A 25,140-nucleotide genomic window follows, 5' to 3' on the forward strand; every position below is an offset into this window, starting at 1 on the left:
ATCTTATAGAAAGTTTATAGTTCTGGAGGTCTGATGTCACAAAGACCTCATGCAGGGCTAACATCACAGTGTTAGCAGGGACACAGACTTTGATGGAGGCTCTAGGGAGGAATCAGTTTCCTTGCCTTTTTCAGCTGCTGGAGGTCACTAGCAATCCTTGGCTGGTGGCCTCCTTCTATCTTCAAAAGCAGCTATGGCTGGTCCAGTCTTTCTCATGATGCTTTACTCTGACACGGTCTCTTCTTTTTGATTCTATCTTTAAGGATGCTTATGATTATATTGGGTCCATCTAGATAATGCAGTGTAATTTCCCTATCCTAAAGTCAGCTGACTAACTGACCTTAATTTCATCTGAAACCTTATGTCAATGCCATAGTATATCAAAAAAGAATTAAATAAATTAAACAACTTTGTCCAGATCCTTCAAACTCTAATAATTTCAATAATTGATAAATGAATGAATGACTCAGTGAGTATTTTTTGTCATATACTAAAATGCTGACATATATTATTGCAAACATAGTAGCTATCTGTCATTTCTTGAGTATCATTTTACACAAGATGAAACAGAGATTAAGGGAAATTAAATCTAGGGAATGAATGGTTCTGGGATGACGGTGGAGCCAGGGGAGTGAAGCCTGGTGTGTAGCAAACTCCGAAGCCCATTCTTTTTAATGCTATGTGGTTTGCCATGAAGGTTTGCCATGTAATCTAAAATACTCAGTTTCCATGGTTTACAATATGAACATCTTTTAAAAGGTCATTATTTGGCTTACCACATGGACCCCTGCTCTATAGTCTATATAACGTATTATTTTCATTCTACCACTTTCTTTGCCTAAAGGAGAAATAGGCTTTGCTACAGTCATAAAAATAGAATCAGAGCTTTGAAGGATGTGCAAAATATGCATGGGAGGAAAGGATGGAGGAGAGCCCTCAAGTGGGAAAATATTTGGAAAAATTGCAAGAAAACTGTCATTGAGTCCAAAATGTGTAGGGAGGAAATGGATGAGGGTTCAAGGGTCTGCCTAAAAGGACTACCCAAAGACTCTGGAAATTGGATCTAATGGGGTAGAGTAAGATTATGCAGAGCTTTCAGACAAAGAAAAATGCCATTATTTATTACCAGGTTACAAAAGAGGACGCTATTCAAGTTTCGGGAAAGGATACTAAAATAATTTGCCCTTTTTCAAATTTGGAAGTGCTAATAATAATAGTTACTATCATTGAACCTCTATATAAAGGGCATTATAGACATCATTCTGCAAAGAAGTTATTAGTGTTCCCAAGTTATAGGAAAGAAAACTGAGACCCAACGCAGTTTTTTGTTTTGTTTTTGCTTTTTTTAAGTTTGAGGAAGCAAAAGTGGGTAATACTGTACCTAAGCTTTCTATCCCAAATAATCTGTAACCGTGTATTTATACTGTATTATCAGGGTAAAATTGGGAACTCCCATCTGCTTTCTCAATCTCTTACATCCTGAAATCTAGATCTATTCTGGGTCATGTCAAACCTAGCTAGAAATACTTAGACATAGCTGATACCTATGATAATTTTTTTTATTTTTGTTGATTGATAAGATTCAATAATAAATAACCTATATGATTAAAAATATGGACATTTTAAAAATGCACATTTAAATCCATTTGCAAAACACCATTGGAGAATCAGTTCCATGGGTCTACAATGCTCCCTATTGTATTTTATATTGAAAATGCCCTACCACCATTTCTGCTGGTCACCATGAAATTCCTCCAACTGTTCTAAATACAGAAAAGAATACATTGTATTTTCAGTACCATGGAAATAATTATATTTTCAAGGTCACAATCAATCATCATAAACTCAGTACCTTCCTCTTGGGAGAAAAATGATTCAAATCCCTGATATATCCCTTTTGTCATTTTGAAAATATTGTTTCCACTGATACAGCTAGTTATAAAACAATCATCATACTCTTTTGAGTCTCTACTTCAATTTTTGTTCCACAAAATAATAGCAAAGATGGTAATAATACTAATGTGTATAATCATTATTTTTATGGTACTTCATTATTTCAAAAGTATCTTTATATTCAGTGTATTGCTTAGTTCTGATAATAATCCTCTGAGTCGAGACAATGATAATTATTTCTCTATTATAGATACAGATGGCCAGGGAGGTTTAGAACATTTTCAAGGTTATGCAGTTAGTAGGTAGAAGAGCTGGGAGTCAAACCCGGAGATTTCATGGAAGGAAAAAACAGATAGCTTTTATGTCTATTTTTAGAAACTATAAAAACAAAGTAAGCCCTTTCTTCTCACTAGTCTGTGAACAGAGCTGACCAAATACAGTAGTTAATTTGATTGATTCTGATGTCAGTGCTCTTAGCTTCTGGATTGATCTGCCCACCTCTAAGAACTCCTGCCCCTTTGATGCAAATGCTAGATGTATCTTCTGTTTTTGCTACAACAAAACACTACAAGGTGAACGTCTCATTTAATTTTCAAAGAAGTGCTGGCCTCTCTCTCCATCTCCGTCAGTCCTCATTTAACTTAACATAGATGTTTCTTCTCACTGATTCTGGTTGTTATTTCACTATTTCCTCATGCTCCCCTTTTCCCTTTGGGTCCATTTGATTCTCTAATGATGGCCAAAACCCATTTCACTGATGTCCTAGTTGGATAAAACATTTCCCTGATCTGGGAAAGACTGGAATAGGAAGGAGTGGAGCAAGAAAGAGTGAGAAAGGAGGATAATTAAACATGCTGCAAATGGAGAGATGGTATGGGTTTGATTTCTTGAAATGGAGATGGGGGGGAATTTAGAAAGGGTGACATAATCCAACAAAATAAAAGGACCCTCGTCATTGGGAACACAGGGCCAGAGGCCTCTGGTAAGCTCTAAATGTTCTGAGTTGTGGGGTCCATCAGCCCAAGCTGAGTTAAGACAGAAAGTTGTTTCCTTTGTGAAGGAACATGAAATTGATGCATTAGTAATAACTATGATCAGCAGGGTTTCTCTGGGTCGGCTCGTACTACCCTGCCCACCAATCACTCTGTGAGCAGCCTGCAAATCAAAAAGTGCTCTAGGGAAGTCAGTACATTAAAGCTCTTTTAGACAGAAGGCACTTCGTTCAAACTAACAACAAACTCAGATACAGTTTTTTTTTTTTTTTTTTTTTTTTTTTTTACCAGTTTAACAAAAAAATGTAAATGAGATGTTTGCTTAAGTCATAGTTAAATCCAAATGCTCAAAAAAGATGGTCAGGAATCTGTCAGCCCCCATCCTTGAGGTCTGCATTGCTCTGTGTTGGCTTCGTTCTCAGGAAGGAAATCCCATCTCGCTGAGCACTCAAAGCTTACATTCCACTCCACCCAGCAAGGATCCAGGAACCCCCCCCACCCCCATACAGAACTGCTATAACACTGGGAGAATTTGGTGTGGTTTGGAGAACATGGTAGGGAAGCCCACCTCTGAAGAACATCAGGAACACACCTCCCGTCAAAAGAATGTTTAGGTTATTTAGCTTGCTGCAAAAAAAGAAATTATTTACCTCGGGGGAACCTGCGTGGGAAGAGAGAATTGGGAGTAGCTTCTTATAGGATTTGGGCTTGTGTTAGAGCATTCTAAGCAGGATTTAAGGAAACAGAGTTCAGAAGTTATCAAAAAGTGAAAGCAATTTAATCACTGGGTATCATAATAAATTTAGTCTAGGAAGCCGGTGGAACAAAGTGGAGTTAAAATTGCCATACTAAAGGAGTAGCAATCATGCAAAGAAAGGCAGCATGTATCAGGAGATGAGGATGGGTAGTCATTTCTGTGGTCACCAGGAGCCTTGTCTGTGTCTTACCCAAATATGGTCAGAGTGGCTACGTGTGATTCCCTCGTCTGAGCATTAGTTACGTTCCATCACCATGTTGCACTCTGGTATTAACAGGGCTGTTTTCTACTTTCTCGGTGGTTCAGATTACAATAAGCGGTCCATTCCTGCCTGATCTTAAATACTCTTCTTTTTCCCCTCTCTGACCGGAGGGAACAATTTTACAATTGTAGTGTGACAAGAACACACAGGAGCTCCCCATTATCTGAGGTTTCACTTCCCATGGTTTCAGTCACCACATGATCAACCACGGTCTGAAAATATTAAATGGAAAATTCCACAAATAAACAATTAATACGTTTTAAATTGCATGCTATTCTGACTAGTGTGATGAAATCTCATGTTGAGTGTCACAGAATCCCAGCTCTTCCATTCAAGTCACCCTTATTTTACGTAATTATGGCTCCAAAGTGCAAGAACGGTGATGCTTCCAATTTGGATACGTCAAAGAGAAGCTGTAAAATGCTTCCTTTAAGTGGAAATGTGAAAGTTCTAGACTTAATAAAGAGAGAAAAAAAGTGTAACCTGAGGGTGCTAAAATCTACAATAAAAACAAATCTTTTATCTGTGAAGGTGTAAAGAAGGAAAAAGAAATTCATGCTAGTTTGCTTAGAGACAGAGAGCGAGAAATCACACAAAACTTTTATTATAGCATATTGTTATAATTGTTCTCTTTTATTACGAGTTATTCTTATTAATCTCTTACTGTGTCTAATTTATAAACTTTATCATATATACATAAACGGGTATACATATATATACAGATATATACACCTACATATATATCTGCACACATATATGTATGTATGTGTATATGTATGTATGTATGTATATGTGTGTGTGTATATATATATATCCACACATATATATATATATATATATATATATGTGTGTGTGTGTGTGTGTGTGTATATATACATACACATATATAGTGTTTCCCCGAAAATAAGAGCTAGCTAGACAATTACCTCTAATGCATCTTTTGGAGCAAAAATTAATATAACACCCAGTCTTATTTTACTATAATATAAGACTAGGTCATATAATAATATAATATAATATAAACCAGATCTTATATTAATGTTTGCTCCAAAAGATGCATTAGAGCTGATTGTCCGGCTAAATCTTATTTTTGGGAAACACGGTATATATCACTATCTTGGGAGAAGTTGGCAAGAGAGATCCATCTTAGGGATGGGAAAAAGGATCTTTTAATAATGCTTGAAGATAGAAGAGTGACCATGTTTAAGAACGTGGGCTTTGGCGCCAGAAAACATAGAATCAATTTCTAATCTCATCATTAACGTTCATGTCATATTAGACAAATCACTAAGACTCAATTCTGAAAATCTGTTCAATAAGGTTATTATAAGGATTAAATGAAGTAATATGTACTCTTTTTCTTCACAGTCGCTGGCATACATTGAGCTCACAGTCAATGGTGGTCATTAGCATAGTTATGGAAAAGACCATAATATCATGATACTCCAGAAAAACCAATGCTGGAATAAAAGGAGAGATTTCTTGATAGTGATGACCTATTTGGCCAAAAGTGTCTTCAGTCTGCCTGAGAAGCTATTCAGTTCCTCAGGATACTGTATGTACATACAATATTTTACATGCATATTTTAGTATGTAAAAATTAGAGCTGCACAGATAGAATTATCTGCCTACCATACTAGTAATAAGGTTGAAGTCACTAACTCATGCCTTCTTCCATTCTTTCATTTAGCGTGCATGTTTTGAAAGCCTTCTGTCTCTCAGACAACACGAGGGAAACTGGGAATTAATGATGAAAAGATGGTCCCTGTCTGTATGAAACTCTCTGACGTTATTGAAACTGGTATTTCATAGTGATAATATAAAACTTAAGTTCTTATTATTAATACATATTACAAATGTTTTAGGAAATGTCTGCTGTTGCCTAGAGTACAGTCAGAGGGCGTGGGGCAGCAATAAAGAAAACTGGAAAAGAGTACTGGACAAGGATGCTGAACTTCTGTTCCTCCATATTCTGAATAAGAAAATCGGCAAAGATGGATGAGCAAGTGTTTCCTGTATACAAGATCAGATGCTCTACTATCTATGTTATGAACAGAGCTAAGAGAAACGTTTGGTAACAATTTAAGAAGAGAAAGGTCCTTTATTGCTGCATTGTGGTATATGTCGGTCTTGCTTCGGAAGAAGCGATTGCATTAATGGACCTTGGAGGCAGCCTGAAGTCCTAAGGAATACTGATTATTGGAAATTCATTTCTCCATAAGTCTCAAAACGAATCATCTTCAGGGGTCAGTGATTCTGATTTTACTCAGAAATGTCATCAGAATACACTCTTGCCCTTTGTTTTCCCAAAGTTTTTAATTGCCTCTCTAATCTAAAGATAACACCTTGACAGCTAAAGTGGAATGATGCCTTGTGAAATAGTCCTTTTTACTTTTAGTAACCTCTGGCGGGGAGCCAGCAAAGCATCTTGTACTCTAGTAACAATTTGCCACAAACTCACAGTGAGATGCCCAAATCCAATTCTCTTTCTCTACCATGAACTTGTAGAATGGATTTGGTGAACTCACCTCTCTGGCTTACGTTTGTTCATGAAATAGAGGAAGAAGATGAATGAGTAATATTTGTTCATGAGAAAATTGTGACAGCTGATAGGTTTGGATTTTCTCTATATGCAAGTCACTTTCATTAGTTAGAAAAAGACCTTTAATTTTAATGATCTAAAGTCCATGTATTTTGGTACACAGTGTCATCAACAATTCACCTGGATAAAGGATATTTGCAAGCTTCTGGCTACACATTGTTGTTGGTAAATTGAAATCAATAGAGCATTTAAACGTTATTGATTTCATTTCAGATTTAAGGGCCATGTGTATACAAAATATATTGAAACGGAGCTGAAATTATATCATCTGATATGATTTAAAAACATTCAGAAGGGGGTTGATTTAGAGAAAAAAATCAATCTTGTACTCCGACTCTGTCTCATATCTAATAAATATTTGTTTCTTAAATTATCAAAATAATATTAACAATAGCTACCATTTTCCAAGTGCCTACTCTACAGCACAGGCTGTGCCCATATTATCTTTAATTTTCACAATAACCCTACAATATATTTATGGTATTGTAAGTTCCTTTTTAGAGATAGTAACAGGTGCCTTGTAAATGGTGGATTCAGGCTTTGCAGCCAGGTGTACCAGCTCTAAAAGTTTCTGCAGTGGTCATGATAACATACCTCCGCTCCATAATTTACTGAGGGAGGTAGAAGAAGATAAGGAGGAACATGGTGGTTTGTCTTGAAAAATTTTCCTCCTTCCCACTGCCAAATCAAGTCTCCCATATTGATGCATCTCCTTTCATTCCTGAATCTGAGCTGACTCCTATTAGCCCATGACCAAGAGAAGGAAGCACAAGTGTGGCTGAGTGACTTCAGAGGCTAACTTAGGAGAAGCCTGGCGGCTTCTGCAGAATGTTCCCTCCCAGGGAAAGCCCCTGAGCCTGATACCTGTCCTACTAGCTGGCCAGTCTGGCCCCGGACAGGTCCAGGACCACGTTTCTGCTGAGATAATGGTGACCTAGAGTGACGTCCATGCAGGTGCTTGAGAGGAGAACACAAGCAAATGGATGAGCCCTGGGCTGCAGTTCTCTTGGTTCCTGCCTTTATCCACTTGAAATGTGTGCAATACCCTGTGCCAGGGACAGGGATGAATGAGATGAGGTCCCCCACTACAAGATGCTCATCAAACAGAGGGAGACACAGATGCATGACCAACAATTGATGATCGAGGTGGAGAAGATTCTGAGAAACATTTTTCTGGTAGAACATGCAGGGGGTGTATAAACTTAAGACTCAGAGAGTTTATGGCCCTTGAGGGAACACATGCCCAGACTTGGAGCTTCGTGTGAGAAAGGAGGAAGTAACAACAGATAAGGCAAGGAGGCAAGCAAAAGTAAGACTATGGATGGACTTCCATGCAAAAGGACAAGAAAAAAGAAAAGCAACAATAAGATAAAGGAACACAGCACGCTGTTGTTTTATAAAGAAAGTTCTCATAAAGTCCAGAAGCTTTCTGTGTTGAAAAGTCCATACTTTTCTCAATCCAGAGATACTAACGGTAATTTCCTATGGGAAAGAAAACTGTTAACCATTTTTCTTTGCCTTTGGTTCTTATAAGGAAACAAAGGGAAGCATTAAATTAAATCAAGTTTTAAAAATTATTCAGAGCACCACATACAAAAAGCACTGTGAAAGGAGGTTGGAAAGAAAAATCAACATAATCCCTACACTCATGGAGCGTAGAAATTAAAATAAAAGAAATACTAAGAAGCTGTGGAGTATTTTGGGGAAAACTGTACAGATTAAGACAATTTCCTTATTCGGTAACCACTAAAATAATATTGACTTGCATTTATTTAGAGCTTAGCACTTCTTTAAGCTTCTTACATGATTAACTAGTTTCATTTTCACAATATAGGTATGATCAGTGTATTATTATATAATGTGTATCTGTGCCCATTTTAAAGATGAGGAAACTGAGATGTAAGGAAGCTCAGGAACTTGCTCAGTGTTTCCCAGCTGATAGCCATCTCCTGGAACCCGAATTCAGAGCCAGGCAATTGGGTTCTTATATTTTCTCCTCACCCTGCATTATACGACGTTGTGGTGCTTAGGGCTGTGGTTTTTCAAATTGCAACGTTCCTCTTGCAGGTTTCTCCAGTGCCCTGCCAGAAACGATATGGGCGTAGCATGGGGCTTAGGCATCCCAATTTAAACAAGCGCGCCACTTGAGTGTGAAAGAAGTTGTCCTTGGATTATACCTGAAGAAACACTCCTTTAAAGCATGGATTGGCCACTGGTGGGAGTGCAAGTCTATTGTGACACTTATTGATGTTATAAGGAGAAGCTCATGTATAGATATGAGCTCTGAAACTGGGGTCCTGCATAGCTTCCTGGCCTCCTCCCAGCTCCCACAAGGCACTTATTTATATATGCATATACCTATATAAACTTGTAGGAGGCAGGGGAATGAATAAAAACTTGGCCCGCCACTTCAGGAAGGAAGTTCCTCATTCCTTCTCTATGTCAATTATAAAGAGTGAAATGGGGCCAATTCTTGCCTATCCCAGCCTGCTTGTTAAAATCTTCTAAATTAACCTCCCTCTATTAAAATTCTGGTTTTATTTTCTTAATCACATATTTCCAATTCCAAGACTCACTATTTTAAAAGCACAATCAAGACATCTAGATGTTGCAGTATTACAACAGTTCTGTTAAAAATAATTCATCAACATGGGTTTCAAGCAGAAAATGATGAAACTAGGTTGCTGCAGAAATTTTGACACAAAGCAACTCACCCCATGCAAACTTTCTATAAGCACATCACAAACGTGTGTATATTTAATAGGGTGATACTTTATTTGACATGTGTAGTAACTATTTCCATATTAGCACCTTCCTTTTGATCATACCAGTCTGCAGACTGTATAATTTGCAGTGGGGCAACAGCAAATGGTGCCGTGTAATGCACTCTTGGAAAATGGTGGTGGTGCATACCAGTTCTTCAGATAAAACACTGTAACAATTTTCCTTGTGGCAAAGGATGTGAATTCTACTCCTACATGATAAGGTGGTTTATTCTCTGGATCCCACCTATAGAAACTGATACCCAAATGTGAGCAGTGGCTTGGGGTGAAGTGGGTACAAAGTTTAGAAGGCAATGCCTTCTAAACTTTATATATATATATATATATATATATATATATACACACACACACACACACACACACACACACACACACACACACACACACATATATAATGATTATATGCAAACTCTTTCCAGAAAGGCTGAGTTAGGATCTATTGCAATGGACTGCCTCTTTCTGTCTTCTCTTGTCCCTCTCTTCCCGCCCTCCCCTCCCCCTCTCGCCGGCACACCGGCATATAAGCATACTCTGACACTCTTGATTTTTCTTTCCCAGACCTCACCCAGCTATATTAATTTTCACTCCGTTTTATTGCTAAGAAATAGGGAAGGGAAGCTACTGTTGATTGTATGTTGTGTTCAGGAATTTGAACAAAACTTAACATTCAGATCACAATGCAACTTTACAGTCGTACAACCTTTTTCTATAGGGGAGTTAGGTAACCTTACCAAGTTTATTCTTTCATTTATTTATTTATTCATTCAACATAATTAAACACCTTCTATGTGCTGCTAGGCCTTGAGCTGGGCTACACCACCTGTAAGTAATGAATTTGGATTTGTACACAGTTTTGTTTGACCCCCAAATTCCAAAGTTTTAGGATGAGAACACTGCTGTAAAAATCTCTTTGAATCAGTTACCATATATTTCACTTTGGAATATTTCTCTGTCTTAAACATAAGCATTCTAGTTTTATCTCAATTTTGCAGTCTTTTTCAAGACATTGAGATTTTAAAAGAGCAAATTACAGAAAAGCAAACAGGGTTAAACAAAATAGGAAATTCACTGCCACTTGTAACTGAAAAGTCAAGCAAATATATCTTCCTTTGGGAATGGATTTATCTAGGTGCTCAAACTATATCATTATCCATCACTCTATTTTATCACCCCCCATTCTCTCTTTTCCTTCCTTCCTTCCTTCCTTCCTTCCTTCCTTCCTTCCTTCCTTCCTTCCTTCCTTCCTTCTTTCCTTCCTTCCTTCCTTCCTTCCTTTCTTCCTTCTTTCCTTCCTTCCTTCCTCTCTCTCTGTTTTATTTCTGCTTTCCTGTGGGTTGGTTAGAGTTCTCAGATTTCCTATTGTGAATCCCAAACACTCCTTCAAATTACCTTCAAATTTAGAAGTAAAGTTTTCTATCTTAATAGTGCTAACAAAATCATGAAATTGAACCTTATTTTGCCAATTTAGGTGACATATATTCCTTTTAAAACCAACAAAACCGCCATGGTATATATATATTTTTTTAATCAGCTAGGCTTGGGTCAATAGCATCTCCTTGGAAGTGGAAAATGGAAGCCCACCTGAAATATATTATTGAACAAATATGCAACAATATGTATTAAGCACCTATCACAATGCCAGACATATACCACTTGTCAGGAGTACACTAGTATCTGCAAATACACTCCTCTCGTAATGAACAGAGAACAGGGTATCAACTAATTATCAAACTAAGTCTAAATACTATGACATGAAGAAAGGTAAACACACACACACACACACACACACATACACACACACCCACACACACACCAGTAGCCACTACAGAGATGCATGGAAATACATTTTTATTGAGCAGTATAATGTTGCACCAGAAGGAATTATATACACACAGTTCAGCCCATATTATACATGGGATAACTGAGGCCCAGAGAGGGCAAACGATTCAACACGTAATTGAAGTTAGTCTCTTTGTACCACTCGCTTAACCCCAGATTTCTCATCCCTAATAAAATATTGTGCTTTTCTTTAGTTTCCTCAGTCAGGCCTTTAGCATCTAACATCGATTTGCTCATGTACATGGCAAAGGATAATATAACTTGGTGTAAGGAAGACGGGCTAGAATAAATTTTTTCCCTTTCTTAAAAACAAGGCAAATTTCAGTCCTTTCTTGCCTGTAATACTTCTAAGAGTTTCCAAGCACCCATTTCTCAAAAAAAAAAAAAAAAAATAATAATAATAATCCTTTGGAAACATTATGTAGCGTCTCCCTACTCTCTGAAATTTATAAGGATTTGAATAGGTCTTGAGCCTTAAAAAAAAAAAAAAAAATCCTGTTCTGTTTTCACTCAAGCCAAAATCCAGTAAACTCCCCCTTTGCAATGCCTCTCTTCCTGAATTCTCCTCTACCAGGCTCATTTTTAAGGAACAAAATTCCAAACACAGCACTCTTATTACCCCAACTGCTAATCTTTCCTATTTCTCATGTACTTCCTGCTTAATGATTGTTTGCCAGATAAAACTGCACAGGGAAATAATTCGAAATTGTAACTCTCATTTTTTTTACAGGAAAATCCCCCTATATATTTTAATGATATAAGCTATTTCCTCTATCCATATTTATTGTAGGATCCCATTATTTTCTATACCTCAAACCTTCATTATTCTAATTTGCATTAGAATTTCCACGATAAGCTCTCATGCTTGCAAAGCCTTGCTAAATTCATAGATAGACACAAAGTCTCAAGCTGGGAAAAATGTCTAGATCCTGTCCTTTCTGCTTCAACACCTTCCAGGGAAAAACTATCTTGTGAAAGTTCAGTTTCTTGGAGTAATGGCTAAAAAATACAGCAGGGTCTCCAAGGATATCTGTTACTCCTTTTAATGGAAGCCTAGACATCCTCTATGGCCAACCTCAAAGACCTTTAAGTGGCCCTTTGTCTTGTAGGCCATAGGTACCATGAGATAGATAAGGTATCAGGCTCCTTAGCATGCTTTTTGATCTTGCCTTTGCTCATCCACCAACTACTACTTCTACCATTCTCCACCAAACTTCATATTCTAGTGGTATACAATTGTTGGTTTTTCCCTACATATATTACAGTTCTAATATACCTCCAAGTTTTTGCATATGCTGAATCTGTTGTCTATCACTTCCTGCCTGACTTGCCTAACTAGTGTTCTGTGTTTTATTATTAAAAATCTCAAGTTACATATCAGGAAGTCTTCCTTGATAATACCTCATCTTTAGATATACAGGGTGATTAAAAATAATTTAATACATTTAAAAAGTACTATTAATTTCATTAAAAATTTCACATTAAAAATATATTGTTCCATTTTATATAAACAACTGCAAAATAAGGTAGAAGTTTATTTTTATCACAAATAAAAACGTTTCTGATGGCCTTCAGGTTACTTATGCCAAATCTCACAATAGATGACAAACTTAACGTTTGTGTAAAAATCTCTCGACCACCCAGTTGATTCTATGAAGCCATCATGAACTTGTTGCCAAAGACAGATAACAATGTTATAAAAAATGAAAATTACAGGCAAATGTCCCTCACTACCATAAAATAAAATTTAAAAATTAATTAAATATTATCAAACAAAATTCCATAGTATACAAATAATTATTTATAATTATAAAAGATAACTTATTATAAATAAGTTAGATTTATGCTGGGAATATGATTGGTTTAACATGAAATTTTTCCTTCCACCCATCAAATTTATACACTAAAAGATAAAATAATTTTATAAAATTTAACATCTGTTTACAATAAAAATACCTTATCAGACTGGGGCTGGAATGGATATCCCTTAATCTTATTAAGAGTATAGCACTTCACCCAGCCTCCACCCCCAAGTACGGGAAATATCATTCTTGATGGTGAAAAGTTTAGAAGCCTCCCCCAACCAGCAGAAGTAAGACAAGTATGTCACCATCAATGTATCCACTTAATGTTATCTTCAAGACATTAGTCATTGTACTAAGATAGATAGATGTAGATGATAGATAGATAGATAGATAAGAAAACAAAGCACTTGTTATTTATAGATAATCTAAATAGCCACACTTTTTAAAAATTTATAATCTATAAGTAAACCAAAATAGACAGCAACATAATAAAAAAGATAATATTTACAATAGCAAAAAATTAAAGTACCTAGAAATAAAATATGCACAACATTTTACAGGAAAATATATCTTTGATGACTAACATAAACGAATATCAAAATAAATGAAAAGGTATACCAGATGCATGGATAAGAAGGTTCAATATCATAAAGTTATTATTTCTCTCCAAATTGATTTAGAGGTTCAATGCAATTCTGATGAAAACCTCATTGTTCCTTCTTTTCTTTGGGAATTAAACAGTCTTATAATTAAACACATGTGAAAGAGATAAGAGCCAAGAAAAGTTAGAAGAAATAGAATAACATATGTGAATATATTCTGTGAGATATGAAGATGTACTATAAAGTTATATAAGAATGTGTGGTATTTGTAAGAGATGACAAACTGACCAACTGAGAAAAAAAAGCAGAGAATGCAAAAACAAAATCACTCATATGTTGAAACTTGTTACATGAAAGATGACATTGAATATCAGGGAGAAAAAGAGAAACCATTCAATAGATAGTGTTGACATTCTTCAGAAAAGTAAATATAGATAGATCCCTACCATATATGACAGATCCAAATGAGTACAGACTTAAATGAGAAATAAACATTTCAAAACTGTTAAAAAAATATAGAAGGCTGTCTTTATAAATAGGTTTTTCATAAAAAGAATCAAACCTGTTCAGCATAAAAGTAAAGATTAATAAATTCAATTATATTAACATTAAGAACATCTGCTAATCAAAGAACATCTGCAACTATATTAACATTAAGAAATCTGTAATGCATATAACTGCATAGATTTCTCCCTGGAGTGTATAAAGAATCCCTAGAAAACAAACAGACAAAAAAAAAAAAAATCAATGAGAAAAAGCCATATGACCCAGTTGAAAAGTTTGCCAGACAAGAACAACTATTTCACAGTTAGGAACATGATAGGCAAAAAAAAACTAAATAAATAAAACAAGGATAAATTCATCTCCAATTTCAATCACAGAAAGACCTGTAAAGACCATGATGAAATACTACTTTACACCTTCTGGATGGATTGGCAAAATTTAAGAAATATGACCCTATGAAAGTGTTGTTAAAGCTTTAAAGAAAGAATAACTCTCATCTGGTGCTAAGAGAAGTGTAAAGTGGTACAACCACTTTGAAAAACAATCCAGAATATGTCATAACATCAATCACACATAATCTGGCAATTCCATTCAGCTATACAGTTAAAATCAGCCCTACAGAAACACCTGCTATGAGGCAAGGTCACATGTCAACAATGGCCCCAGGAGTGTTAGTAATGGTGATTACTTAAGTTAGAAAATGGGTTCTGGGGCTTTTGTTCCATTGCTTTATGTCTTGACTTCTGCTTATATCACATATTTTCTATTAAACTATCAAATACTGCGTAATTTAAAACATTACAATGTAAAAAAATGCATGACATACAAAGGTATAAATAATATTCTAAGATAATTCAGAAGAGAGCATCATTATTTTGAGATCATTTTATGATTGTGAGTGCAGGGCAATTCTTGTGTGGGGTAGCATTTTAGCGGACCCTGAAGGATGTATTATTCATTATTTGTACCTTGCCCTGTCTTTCAAAGGATTTCAAATATGCTGATAAAAATGTTATGAAACAAAATTTTAAAATATCAAGGTGCAGAAACCAGGGTTTAGGGGAAAATAATAAGTGAATAAGAAAAAGGAAGCTAGAAAGGCATAACATTAGCAAATTGGAATTCATAGTATTCGGTTAATTTCTGTTTAGGAGCTGGGATGTCAATCTGCCTCTAGCCAAATGAAGACAAAAACACTGTCAGTTATTATATCAACAGTTAATAAGCTCATTACAGGGGAAAGGCAGAGATTTTTTGTTTGTTGCTTATTGTTTTGTGTTTTGTTTTTCCCTGACCCTATTTTCTTAAAAGGAGATGCTGTGAAACATGACAATAAAAGTCATTCTGAGCAAAAGGAGCAGAAATCAGACACCAATGTAAAAATAAGCAAACAAATAAATCAATAAATGGAAGGGGTAAGCAGGAATCAAAGAGGAATTGTACCTGACTTTGCTGGAAATGCTTGGTGATGACTAATGGTGTTCCAAAGACAGGTGGGGACGAGATAAACTGAGAGTAACAGGCACTGGTAGGCAGAGTACGTTTCCTGGACAAGATGCATCTCCCAGGAACTTGCAAGAAATGAAAATCTTGGCCACATTCCCGACCTACTGAATCAGAATCCCAGATATGAGACCCAGAAATCTGTGTTTTACAACCTTCCATGCAGTTCAGATGTATGCTAAGGATCGAGAACCTCACAGCTAAGGAGTCTAGAACATAAACTATAGGTAATAAAGGGTCACTGGAGGTATTGATGCCCAATTCTAAACCCCCTTTAGGCCGCTGTGCTCCTGTATCAAAGGGTCCAGGATAATTTCCTGCCATTGTCACTCAGAAGTGGAATTATGAGCCAAAGTAGATATTCTTGGCTTCTAGTGCATTTCAATTTTGAAAGACAAATTCTAAAGCAGGAGTTCTCAAGCTCAACAGTTTTGACATTTGGGGTTGGGTAATTCTTTGCTTTGGGGGAAGGGAGGCTTTCCAGGGCATTTTAGGATGTTTAACAACATCCTTGTAGGATATTTAACAGCATCCCTGGACTCTTTATCCACCAATTGCCAGTAGTGTTACTTTCCTAATATAAGACAATCAAAAATACCTCCAGGCATTGCCAAATGTTTTCTGGGGGACAAAATTGCCCCCAGGTGAGAACCACTGTACTAAAGAATTTCCAAACTAAAATTTATAGTTTGGGTATCATTCAACCCCTGAGATTATTCTCACCTACTTACTTGGTGCTACCAGCACTCTATCAAAGTTTCAGGTTGGATAGGGGGTTCTTCTAAAGAACTGCATATGCTAACTTGGAGTACATGTTATATAATAAGATATATGCGTACATTCGAAACACAACCAGACAATGGAAAAGAACCAGGGCCAAGATACTTTTATAAGAATTTTGGGGGTAAATACCCCCCAATCGTTTAGTATCAGTGTTTCACAATGAAACTGCTACTAAGATTTAGGACAAAAATTATCTTCCTTGCAGAGACTGTCCCAAGCATTGTAGAATGTTTATCTCTACCCACTATCCACATGCCAGTAGTCCCTCTATCACCACCCCCACCCTGAGGAGTGTTACCTTCAGGCAGGAAAAATGCCCTGACCATTAATTACTCCATAGTGGTGCTGAAATACCTTCAACTGAGAATCATTAGTTATGCCTGTATTCTGTCCGTTGATTAAACATATGGTGAAATACTTATTTAAAGCATTGTATTATTCATTTCATGAAATTGACTCAAATAATGTTGTTTGAGCTAATAACATCTAAAAACAAAAAGAAACTCTTCATTTATAGTTAAGAAAAATACTTTAGTCCCTTCAATTCAACAAAACTTATAGTCATGATTCCAAAAGATGTTTGTCTGCCAGGTATGAGTAGCCAGTTCCCTTCATCCTGAGAATGGTACCTGGAGAGAGCTGCCACCTGTTTTAATATTACCCAGCTATGAGTCCCTAATATGAGTAATCTTTATTGTCTTCTCCATTTAATTCCAGGGGTTAAAGAGAGGCAATCCCAATATTTCTATTCTATTCAGTTCAACTCTATTATAATCACCATGCAAGTTCATGTGAAATCACGTTTATACTAATTATAGTTCTGGGACTGTGCTAAATGTTGGATATAAAATGAAAGCCAAGACATGGTATGGCCCGTAAGAAACTCACGTTCTAGTAAGACATAAACACATGGGAAAAAATAATTAGTATAGAATGTGATGAATTCTACAAGAGATGACAGTAATCCTGAAGCAGCACAGAGGAGAAAGTAAACACCTCCATTACAGATAGAGGAGGCATTTTAGAAGATGCTCTATTGCTGATTTAGGAGGCACTCTAATCCTAACAATAAATAGGCCCTCATTAGATGAATGTCAGGAGCACTTTATTTTTTTCTGAGCATAGTGATTCGCTTATAGAAAGGTAAAAGGCTTAACCAAAATAATCACTTCATGAAACAAAATATATTATAATATCCCTATAAAGAAGAGCAGAGAGTAGTAGGAAAGTAGCTTAGAGATAGAATTAGAGTCAACTCACTTAGAACCTGGTGGTACAGTTTTGAGCACCAATTGGTCTGATGTAGGTAAAAGGAAAGTTGAAATCAATCCTCCTGATGACATGGAATGGAAAAAGTACTAAATAAATCAGTTTGCTACTGTTAAAAAAAAAATGCATGTCAGATGACAATTACATCCAATTGCTTAAAACTCCCAAATCAGTCTCCATTATGCTGAACACTATTCAGCAATTAAAAGGAAGGGACAAGGACCACCATTGATGTATCTCCAGATAATTATGCTGAGTGGAAGAAGCCAGACAAAACAAGAGTATATGTTGTATTATTCCCTTTATATAAAACTCTGGAAAATGCAAGCTAACCTATAGTGAAAGCAGACCAGTGGTTGCCTGGGGATGGACGTGAGGATGGCAGAGATGACAGGAGAAAAATTACAAAGAGGTTCAAGGAAGCTTCTGAAGTTGATAGGTATGTTCACTATCTTCACTGTGGGGATGATTTCATGGGTGTATTTGTATGTCAGGAGTTGTGAAATTATACACGTTAAACATGTGTCATTTATTGTATGCCAATTATACCTTAGCAAAGTTGACAAAAATGTTAAACAAACAAACAAAAAAAGTAGTATACATTACATTTGACTGCCTAAAAGCTCTATGAGAATACACATAGAACCCAAAATAATTTCCCACTGGAGTGGTACAAGAATTGGGTGAATGGGCCCCAGGGACAAATTATCATGCAATTTAATTTAAAATACTAAATAGGAAAAAAAAATCAAACTTTATTTGTAAAATGCTTACTTCTAAAATCACTATTATTCCATATATACATTTCATGTATATATTAATATATATGAATGTGTAGTGTGTGTGTGCGTGTGTATGTCTGTGTGTGTGCTATTCATATTATTCCTCCCTTCTAGAATTCGTTTCCTGGAGCCTTACTTATTTACCCTTCAAACTTCTACTTTCCCTCAAGGCAGATCTAAAATGCTCCCTCCTTTGTGAAAATTTTTCTAAGCTGAGTTGTATACAGAGCACCCCGTCCTGTATATCCTCACAAAGCCTCAACCATACGTCAATCATAATCTGCTAAACATTCCTTCACTTATTTATTGGCTTGGCTGTCCCCTCCACTGGAATGTCATGTCCATGAAAGCCATTATCTGTGTATTCTGAGCAATCATCAATGTACCCAACTATTAGTGTGTACTTATTGAAAGAATGATTACAATGCTCTTGAGGCCTATCTTTGTACATATGTTCTAAAGCATGGATGGAAAAGAGGTACAATCTGTTATGCCAACTCCAAGCTACCAGGATTGGTTAGCAGCCTTCTATTGACAAGGATTCTAATGTCATTTCTGAACTCTAGCCAGAGGGTCATGTTTGTTTAGAAACATCTGCCATGGGTTTAGTAAAGAAATATGAGGATCTAAGCAACACATACTTGTGATTTCAAGATTTAAGAATGTGTTATTAAAATGTTATATAAAATAGTACTTTAAATCAAGTTTCCATCCAAAATGGAGTGCCATCATTTCTTTCTAGAATGCATGGCCTTTTTCTTATTCTAGTTGCTATTTTGGGTGCTGAAATTGACATGATGTTCTCCATCTTCTGACATGTTCTTATTTAGATAAGAAAAATCAGTGACAGATATATGGCTCTATAAAAAATTAACATTAAACTGGGGGTGGTTGAGAGATGAGAAAAGCAAAAAGGGAAAGAGGGGGAACAGAAGATGACTTCCTGGAGATGAACAAAGAAACAGGAAGTGTGAGAATGCTCCCTGACTGGGAAGGCCAGAAGAGGCACGTGCAATGAAGGTCAGTCTCTGTGGCATACCCGCCCCATGTGACCAATGTTTCATGAATGTCAAGTGATCACAAATAAAATCTGAGTCACGTCAGAGAGAAGAGAATGATCACCAATAGGTTAGGAGTGTAGCATAAGCATGAGGAACTCAGAGTTAAAAGGGACCATGAAAATATAAAAGTTAACCAATCTTGGAGAGGCAATGGACTTCTCATGAAACGTGATAGGGGAGTGAAGAAGATTTTATGAAAATATCAAAGGACAGAGTGATCTGGGTACAAAGAGCATAAAATGATCACAGACTTCTTTACAGAGTACAATCAATCTTTGATCATGTTATTATTGGATTGTTATGATTATTCTGAAAGATAAGTGAGTCAGGAATTATTGATTTGAAAGGAACTGAGGTTCTCAGTTAAACATCACCCCAGAGCCCTTTAGTTAGGGAGGGAGAATGTGCACATTCTCTGTACTACCCTTCCCCTTCTCTCCTGTTTCTCTTTCCTCTTCTCTCCCAGTCTCTCTCTTCTGTCTTCTCCAGTCTCTCTCTTCTGTCTTCTCTAGTCTCTCTCTTCTGTCTTCTCTAGTCTCTCTCTCTCTCTCTCTCTCTCTCTCTCTCTGTCCCCGCCGCCCTCTCCAGACTGAACATATGTGAATCTTCATGTAATAGTTAAAAGTCGTTCATCTGGGTCATGATGATAAACATACACAACGTTAGATGAGGCTATAGGAAATAAAAATGATTAAGCCATATTTTTATGGGAAGGGTACCTTATTATATGATTTACTTTTTGAAATAAATACATAATGTTAACTTATATATTGTCATTGATGTTTTTTCCTCAAGAATTAAGCACAATGAAAGACTGATTATATAGGTCTGGCTTATTTACCCTGCTTTCTTAAATGTTTACTAAAATGTGGCTTGACATTTTGTATGTATGTAGCAGTATACCATATGTATGTATAGTATACTGTGTATATGTATATACATACATATATATATATATATATATATATATACACATATATATGTAAAACGTTAAATAGGTTTAAACCAAAACCAAGGAATTCCCTCTTTATTTCTGCAGTTGTTTTACTAGGATAGGAAATTGCACTTATAAAAGCCCCTTTGGCTGAAACAATGCTATACTCTGAATAAGAAATTTCTTTATTTTTGATGAAGACAATTTTTTTATGGGAACTAAACTATTCTCCAGTCCCCCTGGTGGGATATGAATTAATAGAGTAGAACAGAGTTTACCCTCAACAGCTGCAACTTGCACCTGTGCTGTTCTTTTTTTAATCCTTTTTCGCTGCAGTATTGTAGAGAAAAAAAGCAGGGAAAAATGCTTTATGGGACCTTCCAACTGAGATGCTTAATGCATTAGGAGGAACAGAAATTCCCAGTGGGATTTCACCATGCCTATTAGGAATTAGGCTTAGGAAACCCAATATGAAAAGTATATAACATTCCCCCAACCTGCACTGAGATTGGCAGTGGGATCCACACCGGTCATTCTGTGGTTTCTCTCCAATCTCATACTAAGTTCCCCCAGGTAATCTCATCTCCTGCCTCCTTTGACCCATAGCCTTCAGAGCAGAAGTATTTTTCACTCCATCTTGGCATTGCGTGAGCATTGATGGCCAAGACAGAGCCCACAATCAGCTTTGCCATGTGCGAGCTCCACATCGAGCATTAATGACGTGATCTCTATTTGTTCCTCATTTCTGGGCTCCACGTTGTCTAGCACGCAGTACTCCTGTGTAGCTTCCCTTGGAAAACAAGTTAACTCTTCCAACTGTTGAGATGGCAGGCACACGCTTCCCTTGGAGGCAGTGACGTTAACCTGCGATGAGCTGGAAGGCAAAGGAAGGGGGGAAGAATGTTCCCCACTGGGGGCATCTAAAAACCACCCTCAGCATTGTTTTAGCTGCCAATTCTTTCACCCCTGAATCATAAGTGCTGCCATCCACTCGCAGCTTCATGTGGAGATCTCTGCCAACTCCCCAAACCACCTTAGCACCATCCACTGCGATTTGAAGGAGTTGTCAGTGATGGATGGATGTAAATGTGTACAACTTCTGGGGAAACTTTTCTAGAGAAAACTTTGTAAATGACGTATATTAACATCGTTTGGAAAATACAGAATATTATAAGGAAAGGAGTCAGCCAATTTACACCTTCACACAGAGATAAGGGTGTTTCATATGCTCTCTCTCCATTAAAAAAAAAAAAAAAGCTTTAGATGTGTCTCAGCAAAAAAAATCCCTCCCATCAGAAATAGAAATAATGACCAACTTACATGTGTTTTGAGGGTAGGAAGAAAGTTTTATTGCTGATTGTTAAAAAAGGAAAGTCAAAGGAGCAAATGCTAATAAAGACCGTCACCACACTTGACAATTTAATAAGTGGAGATTATGAGAGCATTACTATCTTAGCACAGTATTTCATGTCACCCAGAATCTCCCCATGAAGCTCATGTGGCAAATCTAGCTTAGAAATCAGTGCCAGCTTTCACACTGGCCAAATAAGACCTGAAATCTCCAAACGTAACAAACAGTTCCTGTTGATCAAGTAGTAAAATAAAATTCAGGAAGGGGGAACGGTGAGTTTGCGAAATTCAACAACCTCAGGAGTAATTAGACACAAGACTTTTCATTTTTAATGAGGGCTGTAGGGGATTTAGGGCACACAGATGAATGTGGTTCTGATTAAAAATATCAGTCACATATTGCATGCAAACATTTAAACGAAGGCCAAGTTGCAGTAAAGTTTCTATGGGGTCAGGTTACGTCAAAATGAATTCTGAAGAATTCGTTTGATTAATATGATTCCATCGAATAACAAAGGAAGTAAATACCAATTATTTTCCACTTATTTGGAAATATTAGTGTCCTCTATTGAAACCAAAAGTATCCAAAGACTATAGTTCCTTTAGGTATCCATTCTGCCATAATTTTCGATCACTGAATTTCTCACTTCCCTTCAGAATCCTCTTTGAATGTGGCAGCCAGCCATATTTTTGTTTAAGTAGATGCATCTGCCTCTTTTGACGGAGTTTGCAGCCCTTGTAGCTCCAAGGGGTGAATGCTTATGTCACTGCCCTGCAAGAGCACGTGTTGGTGGCTGAGACCTGTGCACGCCTGTCACTTCTCCTTGGTTTGTGTTGCACAGTTGAGTGGGTCTGTCCGTTTAGTGACTGCAGGGACAGGGTCTGAGAGACTGTCAGAAATCAGAGTGACAACTTAGCCCAAAACAGACCCTCTCATCACAAATTGATGTGCTTCATAAGACAAGTGCCTGTAGCTGGTACTTCCACGACATTGTGGGGCTTGAAAGCACATATTTACTTAAAGCCATAGGATTTTCAGATCTGCGTAGGAGCTTAGACGTTTTCTTATTTTACAGGTGAAGAAAATGGCACCTACAGAAATGAAGGGGCACTTTTGCCTGGTAATTGTCAGGATGTGGGCTTGAACTTAGGTGTGCTGATTCTTGGTACATCTAGAAACCAGGCTCTTTCCAGAGTCCCTTAACGGTTTTTTTTTTTGTTTTTTTGTTTTTTGTTTTGTTTTGTTTTGTTGTTTTTGTTGTTTTTTTAATAGCCCTGGACCAGGGCAGCTGGGATCTTGGGTGCATCTGTGGTGTGGGTAGAGTTTCTCTCTCTTTTTACATTACAGCCTCCCTCTTACACCACTGAAGGAGCCTTGCACAAAATGAACAGTTGCTTTACAAGGAGAACTTTCAATGAAATTATGGCTTACTCAGTATAATCCCATTTCCTTTCTGGGAAAGCCATTCAGTCTAGGTCCTGTTTATGTTTGATCGCTCAGTATATGTTGTTAATAGAGAATCTCTAAGTATATCTATAGAATAGGTACTCAGTCAATGTATTTTATTTTATTCGGTTGTTTCCTTAGGTTATTTGGTGTTGTGTGCATAAAAGGAGAGTGAGCTGTCAATTAAGCAGATGAAACACCCGCAGAATTCAAGTCTATTCATAATATGGAATAATTCTTCCCATGAAGACAGTTATATATACAGTAGACAAGTACTTCCAGCTGTACTGTCTTACCCATCCACCAATTTACCCCTTCCTGGCTTAGGCAGTATAAAAAGAAGGGTGTTAAGAGGGTGTTAACAATAGGGCTGGAAGGAAGGTTCAATCCATTCCAGATGTGGCAGTTGACACCTTTTCTTAACTTTGTTTTCAGTCTAACACCTCATATATCGTTGACAATGGGCCAATCAGGAAACACACCCAAAAATTGAGGTATCATGATTAGGTGCTAATAATTGGGGCTGGAATTCCTTTGACTGAAACAAACATTTTAGTAGTCTGTTTCTGAATTTCACACTAGGTCTTTTTTTTACCTGACTTTGCATTTATACTTTTTTCTAACTCAGTTTTTCAGTGACACTTTTTTTCTTCTTTTGCTCACTGTCTTTTGGAAAACATGGGTGTGGTTTGTTTTCTATTTTTTCCTACCCAATGTGGAAACCACAGAATATGATATTCTGAGCTGCACTGTAGAACCTAATTCATCAGGAGATATGGGTCTAATGCTGCCTTTTTTCAGAGTGACAGAGTGAAAAAGGCAAATAAGTTTTACTTTTTATTTGACAAAGTATTCTGATCCAAATGACCTTGTGAAAGAGCTTCAGAAACCACCAGGGACCACACTTTAAGAACACTGAATTTAAAGGTATCCTCATGAAACTGATAATATTTATAGTAAGAGTTTGGAGCATGGATATATGTGGAGGAGGTGAAACAGGGACAGACCCTGAGACTTGAAAAAGGGTAAAATGCTAAAAGGGGTTTAAGACAGTTCTTATATTAGGAAGAGAAAGAGCAAACGGATTGAGGAAAGAAAGTACTCAACTAATATGGAATAGCTTGTTCTAGGAGAACCACGCTTCTTGAGTTGTGCCAATGCCGATTCAGTGCTTCAGTGAGGGAAGCATGCCTCAGACATGTACTGATGCTTAATGACACATCCCACATATAGACACCTCCAAACAAGGAAACCTTCTCCAAAATCCAGGCCAAAATTATTGTTTCCCCAAACACACCTCCAATGGATCGGAGAGGAGCAACAGCTTCCCAGACCATTGAACAAATCAAGTTCCCTATCAAAACAGAAATGAATGAAGCTACTTATCTTAGACTAGGGAACCCTAAACTGGGGTGGGGTTGTCATTCTAAATTAGATATTCAAGTTAGACCTCATTGAGAAAGTGACATTTAAACAAATACTTGAAAACCATGACAGATGTAACCACATCGATATCTGAGTAAAGAACATTTTAGGCAGTGGGAACAGTCAGGGCAAATGTCCCAGGTCAGGAAAATGTCGGAAGCATCTAAGAAAAGCTATAAAGAAACTAATGTGGCTGAAGCCGAGTAGGAGTGGAAAGGGTTGTAGAAAACAATTTTATATAGAGGTAGCAGAAAACTAAATTGTGTAGGGTTTTACAGGTCATTGTAAGGACTTTGGTTTTCACTTTAGGTCAGATAGGTAGTCATTACAGGGTTTTGAGCAGAGGACTAAGATAATCTGACTTATATTTAGAAAGAATTATTCTTGATGATTCAGCAATAATTGAGTGAAGTGGGGCAAAGATGGAAACAAAAAGACAAGTAAAAGGCTATGGTAGAGTCTCCAAGGTGATACCCATCAATTTCTTCCCTCCCTATATTACGCATATGCTTCTCCTTTAACATTAAGGGGTGGAGGCCCATTTTCC

This window comes from Rhinolophus hipposideros (genome assembly GCF_964194185.1).
Source record: "Rhinolophus hipposideros genome assembly, chromosome: 1".
Taxonomy (NCBI): Eukaryota; Metazoa; Chordata; class Mammalia; order Chiroptera; family Rhinolophidae; genus Rhinolophus; species Rhinolophus hipposideros.